Genomic DNA, 14,073 nt, shown 5'->3' with positions numbered 1-14,073 from the left:
TCAAAAGGGGCATCTGGGTGACTCAGCCAGTTGAGCATTCAACTCTCAATTTTGGCTCAGGTCATTATCTCAGGGTGAGATCAAACCCCACTTTGGGCTCTGAGCTGATCGTAGAGGCTACTTAAGATTCTATCTATCTATCTACCTATCTATCTATCTCTCCCTCTACCCCTGCCCCCACTCGTGTTCTGGAGCTCTCACTCCCTCTCTAAAAAAAGAAGAAAGAAAATCATATCAAAAGACCTAAAATGTTCTTAAGTTTGACCCCCCCAATCCCAATTCTGAAAATTATACAAAGGAAAGAATCATAATAGGACACACATATACAAGAATCAAAACATCCACTGAGGTAATTAGACAGCAAACTTACATGTGCAGCCTCAGTACACTTCCTAATACTGAAGCCCGGGCAGAGGCAGACAGACTCGCCTGCCCTGTCACAGGTCTCCCCTCCCAGCGTCTCAGAATAAGAGCCCGCCCTCTGGTAACAGTGGTTCCTGGGAGAAGAAGGTGTGAGCCACCAGCCCAAGCCTTCATTCCAAACATGCCTATTACATACGTCACTGTACTCCAGAAGAAAGCCAGGACTGTTACCGTGGTGGAAGGCACCCTCAGGGGGTGTGAACAAGTGCTCTCTCATAACATGCCATGATACTCATAATATGGAAAACATGGCAACAGTCTACCTGTCCAAAAATAGAGCAATGGACAGGTAAACCCTGGTAGAGCCATATGATGGGATACTTAAAAGTCACTGAGATTCTTAAGTTCCACATGTGAATGAAGTCATACGGTGTCTATCTTTCTCTGACTGACTTGTTTCACTTAGCGTTATGCCTCTAGATCATCCATGTTATTGCAAATGGCAAGGTCTTATTTTTTTAATGGTCGAATAATATCCCATTATATATAGAGACCATATCTTCTTTATCCGTTCATCTGTGGATGGACACATGAGTTGCTTCCATATCTTGGCTATGGTAAATATTGCTGCAACAAACATTGGGGTGCATATATCGTTTTGAATTAGTGTTTTCATTTTGTTGGGTAAATACTCAGTAGTGGAATTACTGGCTCATTTGTGGAATTTAAGAAACAAAACAAACGAACAAAGAGAAAAGAAACAAACAAAAAAACCGAGACTCTTAACTATAGAGAACTGGTGGTTACTAGAGGGGAGGCTGGTGGGGGGATGTGTGAAATAGGTGATGGGGATTAAGGAGTGCACTTGTCATGATGAGCACTGGGGATCGTATGGAAATGTTGAATCACCATATTGTACACCTGACACTAATATAACACTGTATGTTAATTATACTTGAATTTCAAAAGTGAATTAATTTTTTAAAAAAGAAATGTGATGCACTATTAAAATTAATTTTTTGATGTTTATTTTTATTTTTGAGACAGAGACAGAGAGACAGCACAATGGGGGTTGGGGTAGAGAAGGTGGGGGACAGAGGATCCGAAGTGTGCTCTGCGCTGACAACAGTGAGCCCGATGCAGGGCTTGAACCCATGAACCACTAGATCATGACCTGAGCCAAAGTAGGATGGTCAATCGACTGAGCCACCAAGGCGTCCCTTAAAATTAATTTTTTTTAAAAGTCCATAAAATTCACATTGAAGATAAATACTTGCAGACATGGAGAGACGTTCACAATGCATTATAATGCCACCCATGCCAGAGTATTATAGTAATTAACTGTGACAGAATTAATGGTCACTGATTTTGTTGGTTTGCTTCTCTGTGGTCTACGTTTTCTTCATTCAATACATAATAATTAAGCAACTGGAAGATGAGGAAAATTATTTTAAACAAAGATGAGTTTTTATTTAACAATATATTGGGCAACAAAGGGAAAGGGTTGTGTGCGTGTGTGTGTGTGTGTGAGAGAGAGAGAGAGAGAGAGAGAGAGAGAGAGGACTGTCCCCAACTTTTACAATTAACTGTGCGTTCATTTGTACTGGCAAGGGTGGGGGACAGGCGAGCAGGTTGACAGTGGATCTCCTATGACAAGCTGCAATTCCATTTTGAGGAAGTGCTGTAATAAAATGTAGTCTGTGGGTCATTACTGCATAATGCGTAGTGCCCAAGCATGGGTTCAGTTATGGCTTCAGGGATTATAACAAGCGGCTTTTGCGACCTCTACTGGCCGTGGCTGGTAAAGCCTAACTTTCTTCAGGGAAGTGGTCAATTTTCAGCATGATGGTTTTTGTGAAGATGCTAGGGAGAGGAGGGAGGATTGCTTTTTGTTGCAATTCCAATTGCAATTGTATTTTCCTTTAACTAGATGTATGAATGACCTATAGCAAGTACATGATTGAGGACCACACTCTGATAAGGACGTGGAACTAAATAGAAAATCCTCTAGCCCCTTCCTACCCAGATCTACAATACTTTGAAATGACAAAGAATCTTGGTTGGAAGTACAAACTGCTCTGAGATTTATAAGAAGAACAACAACAGCGAGAAAGAAAAAAGAACTGTGGACAAGAAAATAAAAATAGAAACAGAGACAGAATAGAACAAAATGGTTCCAAATTTTATCTTGGACACCAAACATGCAAAACAGCCATGATGTTTTTTTGCAAAGTAAAGTGAATTTGACCAAACATATAAAAATATGTAATAAAAGGACAATAATTCAAACAGTGTAGCTCTGGCTTCAGATCAGGGAGAACATGGGAATGGGATAAAATGTTTAAAAAAATTATGTGGGAATTTAGTGAATTATAAAATCATATAATCATCATATTAAATGATGATTTTCAACTTGGCCAAAGAATTATATTATATCCCTATTTCTGGCCCTTATAAGCATATTATCAAAGTCAAAAACTCTTAAGAAAATAACTGGCAGATTTTACTGTGTAAAAATTATAAATGGTCCTACCTCAAAAAAAAAATTAAAGGACATATTGAAATTTTTAAAAAATTGAATCATATACACACAGGAGTTAATATACTTGATATATAGTAAGAATTTTTGAATGGATAAAAAATATAAATAATACAATTGATAATTGATATATAGACAAAGTACAGAAGCAAGCAAATCACACGTACAGGAAAGCGGTAGACAAAAAATATACAAGACCAAAGACAGGAGAACAAGTTCAACATCACTAGTCACTGAAAGAATGCAAACTAGTATATAACCAAGGTGTAAGCTATATGAAGTAGGACTCAGAGAATGCGATCAGAAATCAACCCTAGGAGTGCTTGGTTGGCTCAGTCAGAAGCATGCGACTCTTGCTCTCAGGGTTATGAGTTCAAGCCCCACATTGGGTGTAGAGATTACTTAAAAATAAAATCTTTGGGGCAACTGGGTGACTCAGTCGGTTGAGTGGCTGACTCTTGATTTGGGCTCAGGTCATGATCCCAGGGTCGTGCGATCCAGCCCATAAGCATAGTACCTGCTTAAGATTCTCTCTCTCTCTGTCCATCTCCCAGCTTCTCTCTCTAAAATAAAAATAATAATAATAATAAATAATAATAAAGTCTTAAAAAAAACAGATGGGGTGCCTGGTTGGCTCAGTCAGAAGAGCCTATGTCTCTTGATCATGGGGGTCATGAGTTGGAGCCCCACACTGGGTGGAAAGATTACTGAAAATAAATAAACTTAAAAAAAAAAAAAAAAAGAAGTCAACTTTAGTTTACCTTGCTCCTGCTTATCCAAACTCCAAACCAACTCTGTAAGGCTAGGGGTTTTCTGAATTTTCATATTACTCTCTGATTAAAAAAAAAAAAAAAAAAAGAATAAAAATAAAATAACTCATACTATCACTTCTAGTCACAGAAAACATTCTGATCTCAGTAACTAAAATGTCCAATACTGTGTAATAGTCACTGATGGGGTTTTGGAGTGGTAGGGGGTCCAGAGCTGACAGCCAGAAGAATTCTTGAGGTGTCTTTGATGCAAAAGAGTGATTTTATTAAAGCACAGGGACAGGACCCCTGGGCAGAAAGAGCTGCACTGGGCTTGTGAAGAGAGACCGATTATATACTGTGGAGATGGGAGAGGTAAAGGCAAAAGGGAGGCCTCCAAAGGGGCTTTCATATGCTAAAGAGGACTCTTAAGACGCCAATGGCCTAGCTATTGTCAAGCTAAGGTTGTTTTCCCTTAGTAAGGCATTAACATTAAGACAGGAGGGAGTTGGGGCTCCTGGGTGGCTCTGTCCGACTTCAGCTCAGGTCGTGATCTGGCGGTCTGTGGGTTCGAGCCCCGCGTTGGGCTCTGTGCTGACAACTCAGAGCCTGGAGCCTGTTTCGGATTCTGTGTCTCCCTCTCTCTGACCCTCCTCCGTTCATGCTCTGTCTCTCTCTGTCTCAAAAATAAATAAAGGTTAAAAAAAAAATTAAAAAAAGAAAAAAGACAGGAGGGAGTTCCTGGAAGAATGTTATACTTTGTATTTGCCTCAAATATTTGTCAAGGGGCTGCAGGTCTTATAGAAATTTAATTTTACCTGCCATTTCCTTCTTGCCTTTGTCCCCCACATCACTATGGAGGGAAGGGCGATGTTGGGGCTCCAGGAAACTGAGTCTATAGGTTTCTGGAGATTAGGCTATTGATAAGATTGCCTTTTTCTTGTAATTTACTAAGACATTTGTAAACTAATGGAGACTCATGTCCTGCATGGCTGTGATCTGTATCAGTTAACCTTCTCACCTTTTGGGCACCCAGGAGTACCTGAGGAATGTCACACATGTCCCACCTGGGGGGTGAGGGGTGTGGGGTGTCAGCTTGCCTTATGCTCCCTCATCAGTCACAACCCTGAATTCCATCAAAAGGCAAAGCTGCTCCTCTCCCCTAGTTCAGTCCTGCTCCAGATCAAGTGATTGTAGTAGAAACAACATGGTGGGGGGGGGGGGCGGGGGAAGGGGTTCTCAATTTCCTCACTTTGTACTTTTACCAATCACGCAGGATCTTTTCTGCCCCTCGTCTCTCACCTTTGTGTCTGACCCCTCTGACATGGTTGACTGGCATAGCACCTGTTATGGGTTGAAGGGCGTCCTCCCCTTCCCCAACCAAAAAGATGTGTTGGAGCCCCAACCACCATCCCCCACCTCAGAATGTGACCTTATTAGGAGAAAGTGTCCTTCTTTACAGAGATAATCAAGTTAAAATGAGGTCAATAAGGTGGGCCCTAATCCAATACAACTATTGTCTTATAAAAAGGGGAAATTTGGACACAAAGACACACAGAAAGAGAAGACGATGGGCAGAGAGACAGAGAGAAGATGGCCATCCACAGGCCCAGGACAGACCCTTCCTCACAGTGCTCAGAAGGAACGGACCCTGCTAACAGCTGGACTTCAGACTTGTGGCCTCCAGAGCTGTGGAGGCAATAAACTTCTGTTGTTTAAAGACCCACAGTTTGGGGTACTTTGTTACAGCAGCCGAACAAACTCATCCAGCACCCAACAGTGGTTGACTCCACTCCAGGTATAGTTTAAAGTATACTCTTTCTCTCAGGGGTGCTTTACAGATTCTTCAGAGAAACACACACACACAAATACCCTACCCTAACTGCTGAGGATATTCGGATGCATGCAAAGTCATCTCTGCTGAACGATTGGCCGGTTGCATATGATGCTTCCCTCAGGCCCTGGACATCCATCATCACTTCTTCCAGCTTCTTTCTCTCTGCTCCTCAGTGGGGTCCTGTTGGACAGGATATAAGAAAACCCTGAACCGACGCACTGCACTGGGGTCCACATCTGGCGAACAAGATATGCACGCCTTTGCCCCATCACCAGTGAAGATGTAATTACTTCCCAACGCAGCCCTCTACTTGGCATCAAACCTCCAAACATAGACTTTTCTCAAACCTGGGGCCAACACCACTTCCCCTCAAACAGCAGAGGGCCATATCAAGCTGAGTGTCTTGGAATGTCTCTCACTAAGCTTGATGGAGCACCCCAATGCCTAGCCATGGGAGAGCGAGAGTGGAACTCACAATATACCAACAACACTGTCCAAAGAAATCTTTACTGTAATCTCCAGGCTACACTTCTTTTCTTGATTTTTTCAGTGCTTTTAACAGGCTGCAAGAAAGTGGAGAGCTAAGAATAGTGAAGCCAAATCCTACCATGTCCTTCGTAAATCCTGCCCAAGAGGCCTAGCACCTCACTTGGGAATGTGGGGATTACCACACAGCCTGGGGCCTCAGGCAAAGCTGAGTCAGACACAATCCCATTTTAACAGCCTATCATAAACATAAACCATTAGACATCATCTCTCACCTTTCATACTGGCAAAGCTCTAAAAGAAAGGTGTACAAGAAAGCTCAGCAAGGGTGTGGATAAACAGGCACTTTGATACATTGTTGGTGAAGGTCAATTTTGCATAATTGTATGGAGCAAAACGATTTTAAACGAACATTCCCTTTGATCTCATCATTTCTGTTTATGGAATTTGCCGGAAAGAAATACCAAAACAGTACCAACAAGATGTGTACAAAGTTCATTGCAGCATGGCCTATAATAAAAGATTTGTAAATAACTCGACTGAACGACAATAGGGAATCATTCACGACATAGGTGAAACCAAAAACAAGACAGTTACCATGGTTCCCTCTTCTTGGTCAAACAATTGAGGAGTGGGTCCTTTCTTTGAGCCTGTTGATTTAATCAATGAAAAATGCTGGAAATAGCTCTTCTGTAAAACTTCAGTAGCTTGCCAAGTTGGGATTCAATCTAATTTAGCTCTAAAGCCCTGGAATATGTGTAGACATACTCATTTTTCTCATGGCAGTAAGGTAGACACTCAATGGAGACATGTTGAATGAATGCTTTCCTGTGCATCATTTCCACCAATATCATCTTTGAAACAGGATTCTAATAAGATAGTCTTTGTGTCAATAAAAACCTCTCGTAAACAGCAAGTCAATATTATTAATTACTGGGGCACCTGGGTGGCTCAGTCGGTTAAGCAGCCAACTTTGGCTCAGGTCATGATCTTGTAGTTTACGGGTTTGAGCCCCGCATCAGGCTCTGTGCTGACAGCTCAGAGCCTGGAGCCTGCTTCCGATTCTGTGTCTCCCTCTCTCTCTGCCCCTCCCCTGCCCATGCTCTGTCTCTCTCTGTCTTTCAAAATTGAATAAATGTTAAAAATAATAATAATATTAATTATTAATATTGTATTAGAATATATTGGTTTTTGTTGTGGAAAAATCTAGGGTACTGATGGGGAGAACAAAGGCAAAATAAATGTAGAAAAAATTTAAATCTCCTTACAACCTACAGCCCATTGACAAGTCCTTGAGACAGGCAGGGTGACCTTTCTCCAAGAAATCAACTGCCTCAAGGTTACTACTTTGCTAGAAGCAAAAAGCAACCTGAGCTTGACATTGACCTGACCTCCAGGATCCTGTAAGTCTTCTTTAACATATAAAAATCCCTTTGGAAACTTCCTTTTTCTCTACTCCCTTCCCCAAGATACGTGTTGGCAATCATCCTCCAAATATATGGCCCACTGATATACATCTGAAGGGTCTCATGACTAATGTTTTCCTGGATAGTAGGAAATAACTTTTTCTTAACAGCAGCTAGCCCCTCAAGATCCTAAAAACCTCACTTCCAAATTCCTTAGAGACTCACACTACCCCTAACTCCCTCCCAACTTAAAAGTATATAATCAATCACTCCATAATCCCAGTGCAGTTCTTTCTGCCCACAGGTCCTGTCCCTGTGCTTTAATAAAAGCCACTTTTTTGCACCAAAAATGTCTCAAGAATTCTTTCTTGACCATTCGCTCCCAGACCCCAAAACACCACATCAGTACCATTGCTCTTTTAGAAATGCTCTACACCATATGGAAGCTAAACTGATGAATAAGTGAATACTAAGTAGCCCCTTGAGAAGGTTCTGTGGGCTTCCTGGGGTGAGGATGTTCCATGGTGATTTATTACATTACGATATTAGTCACTCTGATAAGCAAAAACCTAATCTTTTATTAAAATGAGGTACTGTACACATACATACAGACAACACGCATGTGGGTGCCATTTACGTCAAGAACCAAACCTGGGAGATGAAGAAGGGCATTATATAATCATTACAGGGTCTATCCATCAGGAAGAGCTAACAATTATAAATGTCTATGCGCTGAATATGGGAGCACCCAAATATATAAAACAATTACTCATACTCATAAACATAAGCAACATTATTGATAGGAATGTGGTAATTGCAGGGGACTTTAACACTCCACTTACAGAAATGGACAGATCATCTAGACCCATGGTCAATAAAGAAACAAGGGCCCTGAATGATACATTGGATCAGATGGACTTGACAGATATATTTAGAACTCTGCATCCCAAAGCAACAGAATGTAGTTTCTTCTTGAGTACACATGGAACATTCTCCAAGATAGATCACATACTGGGTCACAAAACAGCCCTTCATAAGTATACAAGAATTGAGATCATACCATGCATACTTTCAGACCACAATGCAATGAAGCTTGAAATCAACCACAGGAAAAAGTCTGGAAAACCTCCAAAAGCATGGAGGTTAAAGAACACCCTACTAAAGAATGAATGGGTCAACCAGGCAATTAGAGGAGAAATTAAGAAATATATGGAAACAAATGAAAATGAAAATGCAACAATCCAAACGCTTTGGGATGCAGCGAAGGCAGTCCTAAGAGGAAAATACGTTGCAATCCAGGCCTATCTCAAGAAACGAGAAAAATCCCAAATACAAAATCTAACAGCACACCTAAAGGAAATAGAAGCAGAACAGCAAAGACAGCCTAAGCCCAGCAGAAGAAGAGAAATAATAAAGATCAGAGCAGAAATAAACAATATAGAATCTAAAAAAAACTGTAGAGCAGATCAATGAAACCAAGAGTTGGTTTTTTGAAAAATAAACAAAATTGATAAACCTCTAGCCAGGCTTCTCAAAAAGAAAAGGGAGATGACCCAAATAGATACAATCATGAATGAGAATGGAATTATTACAACCAATCCCTCAGACATACAAGCAATTATCAGGGAATACTATGAAAAACTATATGCCAACAAACTGGACAACCTGGAAGAAATGGACAAATTCCTAAACACCCACACACCCCCAAAACTCAAACAGGAAGAAATAGAAAGCTTGAACAGACCCATAACCAGCGAAGAAATTGAATCAGCTATCAAAAATCTCCCAACAAATAAGAGTCCAGGACCAGATGGCTTCCCAGGGGAGTTCTACCAGACGTTTAAAGCAGAGATAATACCTATCCTTCTCAAGCTATTCCAAAAAATAGAAAGGGAAGGAAAACTTCCAGACTCATTCTATGAAGCCAGTATTACTTTGATTCCTAAACCAGACACCCAGTAAAAAAAGAGAACTACAGGCCAATATCCCTGATGAATATGGATGCAAAAATTCTCAATAAGACACTAGCAAATCGAATTCAACAGCATATAAAAAGAATTATTCACCATGATCAAGTGGGATTCATTCCTGGGATGCAGGGCTGGTTCAACATTCGCAAATCAATCAACGTGATACATCACATTAATAAAAGAAAAGATAAGAACCATATTTACCTGTCAATCGATGCAGAAAAGGCCTTTGACAAAATTCAGCAACTTTTCTTAATAAAAACCCTCGAGAAAGTCGGGATAGAAGGAACATACTTAAACATCATAAAAGCCATTTATGAAAAGCCCACAGCTAACATCATCCTCAATGGGGAAAAACTGAGAGCTTTTTCCCTGAGATCAGGAACACGACAGGGATGCCCACTCTCCCCGCTGCTGTTTAACATAGTGTTGGAAGTGCTAGCATCAGCAATCAGAAAACAAAAGGAAATCAAAGGCATCAAAATTGGCAAAGATGAAGTCAAGCTTTCACTTTTTGCAGATGACATGATATTATACATGGAAAATCCAATAGACTCCACCAGAAGTCTGCTAGAACTGATACATGAATTTAGCAAAGTTGCAGGATACAAAGTCAATGTACAGAAATCATTCTTACATTGCATTCTTACACACTAGTAATGAAGCAACAGAAAGACAAATAAAGAAACTGATCGCATTCACAATTGCACCAAGAAGCATAAAATACCTAGGGATAAATCTAACCAAAGATGTAAAAGATCTGTTTGCTGAAAACTATAGAAAGCTTATGAAGGTAATTGAAGAAAATATAAAGAAATGGAAAGACATTCCCTGCTCATGGATTGGAAGAATAAATATTGTCAAAATGTCAATACTACCCAAAGCTATCTACACATTCAATGCAATCCCAATCAAAATTGCACCAGCATTCTTCTCGAAACTAGAACAAGCAATCCTAAAATTCATATGGAACCACAAAAGGCCCCGAATAGCCAAAGTAATTTTGAAGAAGACCAAAGCAGGAGGCATCACAATCCCAGACTTTAGCCTCTACTACAAAGCTGTCATCATCAAGACAGCATGGTATTGGCACAAAAACAGACACATAGACCAATGGAATAGAATAGAAACCCCACAACTAGACCCACAAACGTATGGCCAACTCATCTTTGACAAAGCAGGAAAGAACATCCAATGGAAAAAAGACAGTCTCTTTAACAAATGGTGCTGGGAGAACTGGACAGCAACATGCAGAAGATTGAAACTAGACCACTTTCTCACACCATTCACAAAAATAAACTCAAAATGGATAAAGGACCTGAATGTGAGACAGGAAACCATCAAAACCCTAGAGGAGAAAGCAGGAAAAGACCTGACCTCAGCCGTAGCAATCTCTTACTCGACACATCCCCAAAGGCAAGGGAATTAAAAGCAAAAATGAACTACTGGGACCTCATGAAGATAAAAAGCTTCTGCACAGCAAAGGAAACAATCAACAAAACTAAAAGGCAACCAACGGAATGGGAAAAGATATTTGCAAATGACATATTGGACAAAGGGCTAGTATCCAAAATCTATAAGAGCTCACCAAACTCCACACCCGAAAAACATAATCCAGTGAAGAAATGGGCAGAAAACATGAATAGACACTTCTCTAAAGAAGACATCCGGATGGCCAAACAGGCACATGAAAAGATGCTCAACATCGCTCCTCATCAGGGAAATACAAATCAAAACCACACTCAGATATCATCTCACGCCAGCCAGAGTGGCCAAAACGAACAAATCAGGAGACTATAGATGCTGAAGAGGATGTGGAAAAATGGGAACCCTCTTGCACTGTTGGTGGGAATGCAAACTGGTGCAGCCACTCTGGAAAACAGTGTGGAGGTTCCTCAAAAAATTAAAAATATACCTACCCTATGACCCAGCAGTAGCACTGCTAGGAATTTACCCAAGGGATACAGGAGCACTGATGCATAGGGGCACTTGTACCCCAATGTTTATAGCAGCACTCTCAACAATAGCCAAATTATGGAAAGAGCCTAAATGTCCATCAACTGATGAATGGATAAAGAAATTGTGGTTTATATACACAATGGAGTACTACGTGGCAATGAGAAAGAATGAAATCTGGCCCTTTGTAGCAACGTGGATGGGACTGGAGAGTGTGATGCTAAGTGAAATAAGCCATACTGAGAAAGACAGGTACCATATGGTTTCACTCTTATGTGGATCCTGAGAAACTTAACAGAAACCCATGGGGGAGGGGAAGGAAAAAAAAAAAAAAGAGGTTAGAGTGGGAGAGAGCCAAAGCATAACAGACTGTTAAAAACTGAGAACAAACTGAGGGTTGATGGGGGGGTGGGAGGGAGCGGAGGGTGGGTGATGGGTATTGAGGAGGGCACCTTTTGGGATGAGCACTGGGTGTTGTATGGAAACCAATTTGACAATAAATTTCATATATTGAAAAAGAAAAAAAAAAGAACCAAACCTGGGACTAGGCTACAGGTTTCTGTTATCTCTTGATTTTAAAATAAAGATTAGGGGAGCCTGGCTGGCTCAGTCTGTAGAGCATGTGACTCTTGATCTTGGGGTTGTAAATTCAAGCCCCACGTTGGGTATAGAGATTACTTAAAAATAGAATCTTAAAAAAGTAAAATAAATAAAAAAGTTAGAAAGATTAAAAACTGAGATGCTAGGTAATTTTCATACAGATGGAAAAAAATACAAATCCCAATGGATATAGACCTGGATGATCCCAAAACAGTGGCTTGTAGCTATACTCTGCTTTTTAAATTTTCCAAGTGCTCACAGGGCACCGATTCTCAACTTGCTTAGGCATTAGAATCACCCGTGGGGACTTAGTTCACAATAGGAATTCCTGAACCCCACCTTCAGAGTTTCTAACTTAGTTAAGTAGGGACCAGATATTTACATTTATACAAAGGTCTCAGGGACATCTGATGCAGCTGGTCTGAAGACTAACTTTGGGGAGATTTTAACAAACCCATTCCAGTAAAAGAACATCAAGGTTTTTACCACTACTTTGCGTCATCCTAGCTGTGTGGCAAATCATTGCATCCTGGAACATCAGTTTCCTACAAATAAATACCATAGAATTATCAGAACAGTGTAAATAAAGAGCTGTGAGAAATGGCAGGACAGAAAATTTTTTAGGGACCAGAGAAGACCTCACATCCCTCCTCGCATTTCCACAATGCTTTATTCATACTTCTTTTGTGATACCTCAACATTATTATATGCTCATATTGTCCCTACATAAATATAAATTCCTAAAGAAATGGATCACTGGTTTTTCTTTGTATCCTCTATTGTACCTGGCACAACTCTTGCAGAGAAAAATAGACATCACTTATAATAGTTACTATTTAAAGGTAAAACTTTGAGCTTACTTTTTAGTTTTTTAATTTTTTTTAATGTTTATTTATTTTTGAGAGAGAGACAGAGCATGAGTGGGGGAGGAGCAGAGAGAGGGAGACAGAATCCGAAGCAGACTCCAGGCTCTGACCTGTCAGCACAGAGCCCAACACAGGGCTGGAACCCACAAACCGTGAGACCACGATCTGAGCGGAAGTGGGACGCTTAACCAACTGAGCCACGGGGGCGGGGGCTACTGTTTAGTTCTTTTAAAATCAGTAACGAGGTGGAAGTTGGGGGGCCACCAAAAGACTTCGAGACCAAAGAGGGATTGTACTGACACTTTATTCTCCATCCAAAGCAAAATTACACAAGATCCAGCTTGAGATTTTTAAACGCGTGAGCACATTCGGATCTCCCACTTTTGGTGGAGGGGAGCAGGCAAGAGATGCCTAGAATCTGATACTGGCTTGGGAGTGGGGGTCAGTAAAAAGCTTTTAGAGCTGCTCTTAAAGGAGCAGAAATGGTTGGCTGTAATAAAGTCCACTAACTCTTTTGAGACAGCTTCAGTGTGCAGATAACCAAGAAGTGCCTAAGACGGTGGACACAGAAAGTTCTCCCAGTAGCTGTGGAAGCGTTCCAGGTTTTCTTTGTTGCCATTTATGAAAATAATCCTTGGGGAAAGACCATACGCAGATTTAGCATGATTTAAATACAACAGACATCAGTCTCAATTTGCTAATCCTATTTGTGCCCTAAGCTTGGGGAAAGATCCTTTCTCATTCTAAATATCAAAAAGCTTCAAACCCATAAAAATGATTTTGCCCAACATCCTCCCAGAATACTTACGCGTTATTTTAACTTGATAATCAAGTTTTGATATTGTCCCGTCACTGGGGTCTCTGGAGTCACACAGACTCCAATTCTGATTGTAGTTTTCCTGCTGTGTGACCGGGGCAAATTAAACCCCACGACCCTCGGGATGGAATCTGCAAATGGGTATCACGCCTTCCTTCTCTCATGGACTCGTTGGGAGGACTCCGCGCAGTGATGAAGTACTGAACGCGACACACTGCAAGCGCCCACTAAAAGCTCAGGCCACGGTGCATGATCAGTGGTGTTTTCCTAATGCCTCTGAGCGCCCCCCCCACACACACACACACACACACAAGGGGCTTAATGCAGTGAGCTGGGAGGCGCAACCGGGTGGGCGAAGCCAAGCTTTCTCAGCGCGACACTCGGCCCGGGAAGCCAGACCCCGCCGCCCGCATCCCACGAAAGACCTCGGATTGTAAGGAGACTCCCAGAAGGCGCCGGGGGCTCGGGGCGTGGCTAGCGGACG

General features: G+C 41.2%; 1 long non-coding RNA gene across 1 annotated transcript; it reads right to left on the bottom strand.

Moving 5' to 3' along the window:
* Window positions 1–13,060: 13,060 nt before the first annotated feature.
* On the bottom strand, window positions 13,061–14,058 carry LOC122231011. Its single transcript, XR_006208113.1, has 2 exons — window positions 13,581–14,058; window positions 13,061–13,405 (listed from the first exon to the last, which is right to left on the bottom strand). It is a non-coding gene; the product is annotated as an uncharacterized LOC122231011 (long non-coding RNA).
* Window positions 14,059–14,073: the final 15 nt, after the last annotated feature.

This window comes from Panthera tigris, chromosome D1 (assembly GCF_018350195.1).
Source record: "Panthera tigris isolate Pti1 chromosome D1, P.tigris_Pti1_mat1.1, whole genome shotgun sequence".
NCBI lineage: Eukaryota > Metazoa > Chordata > Mammalia > Carnivora > Felidae > Panthera > Panthera tigris.
This window is presented reverse-complemented; position numbering and strand designations above follow the sequence as displayed.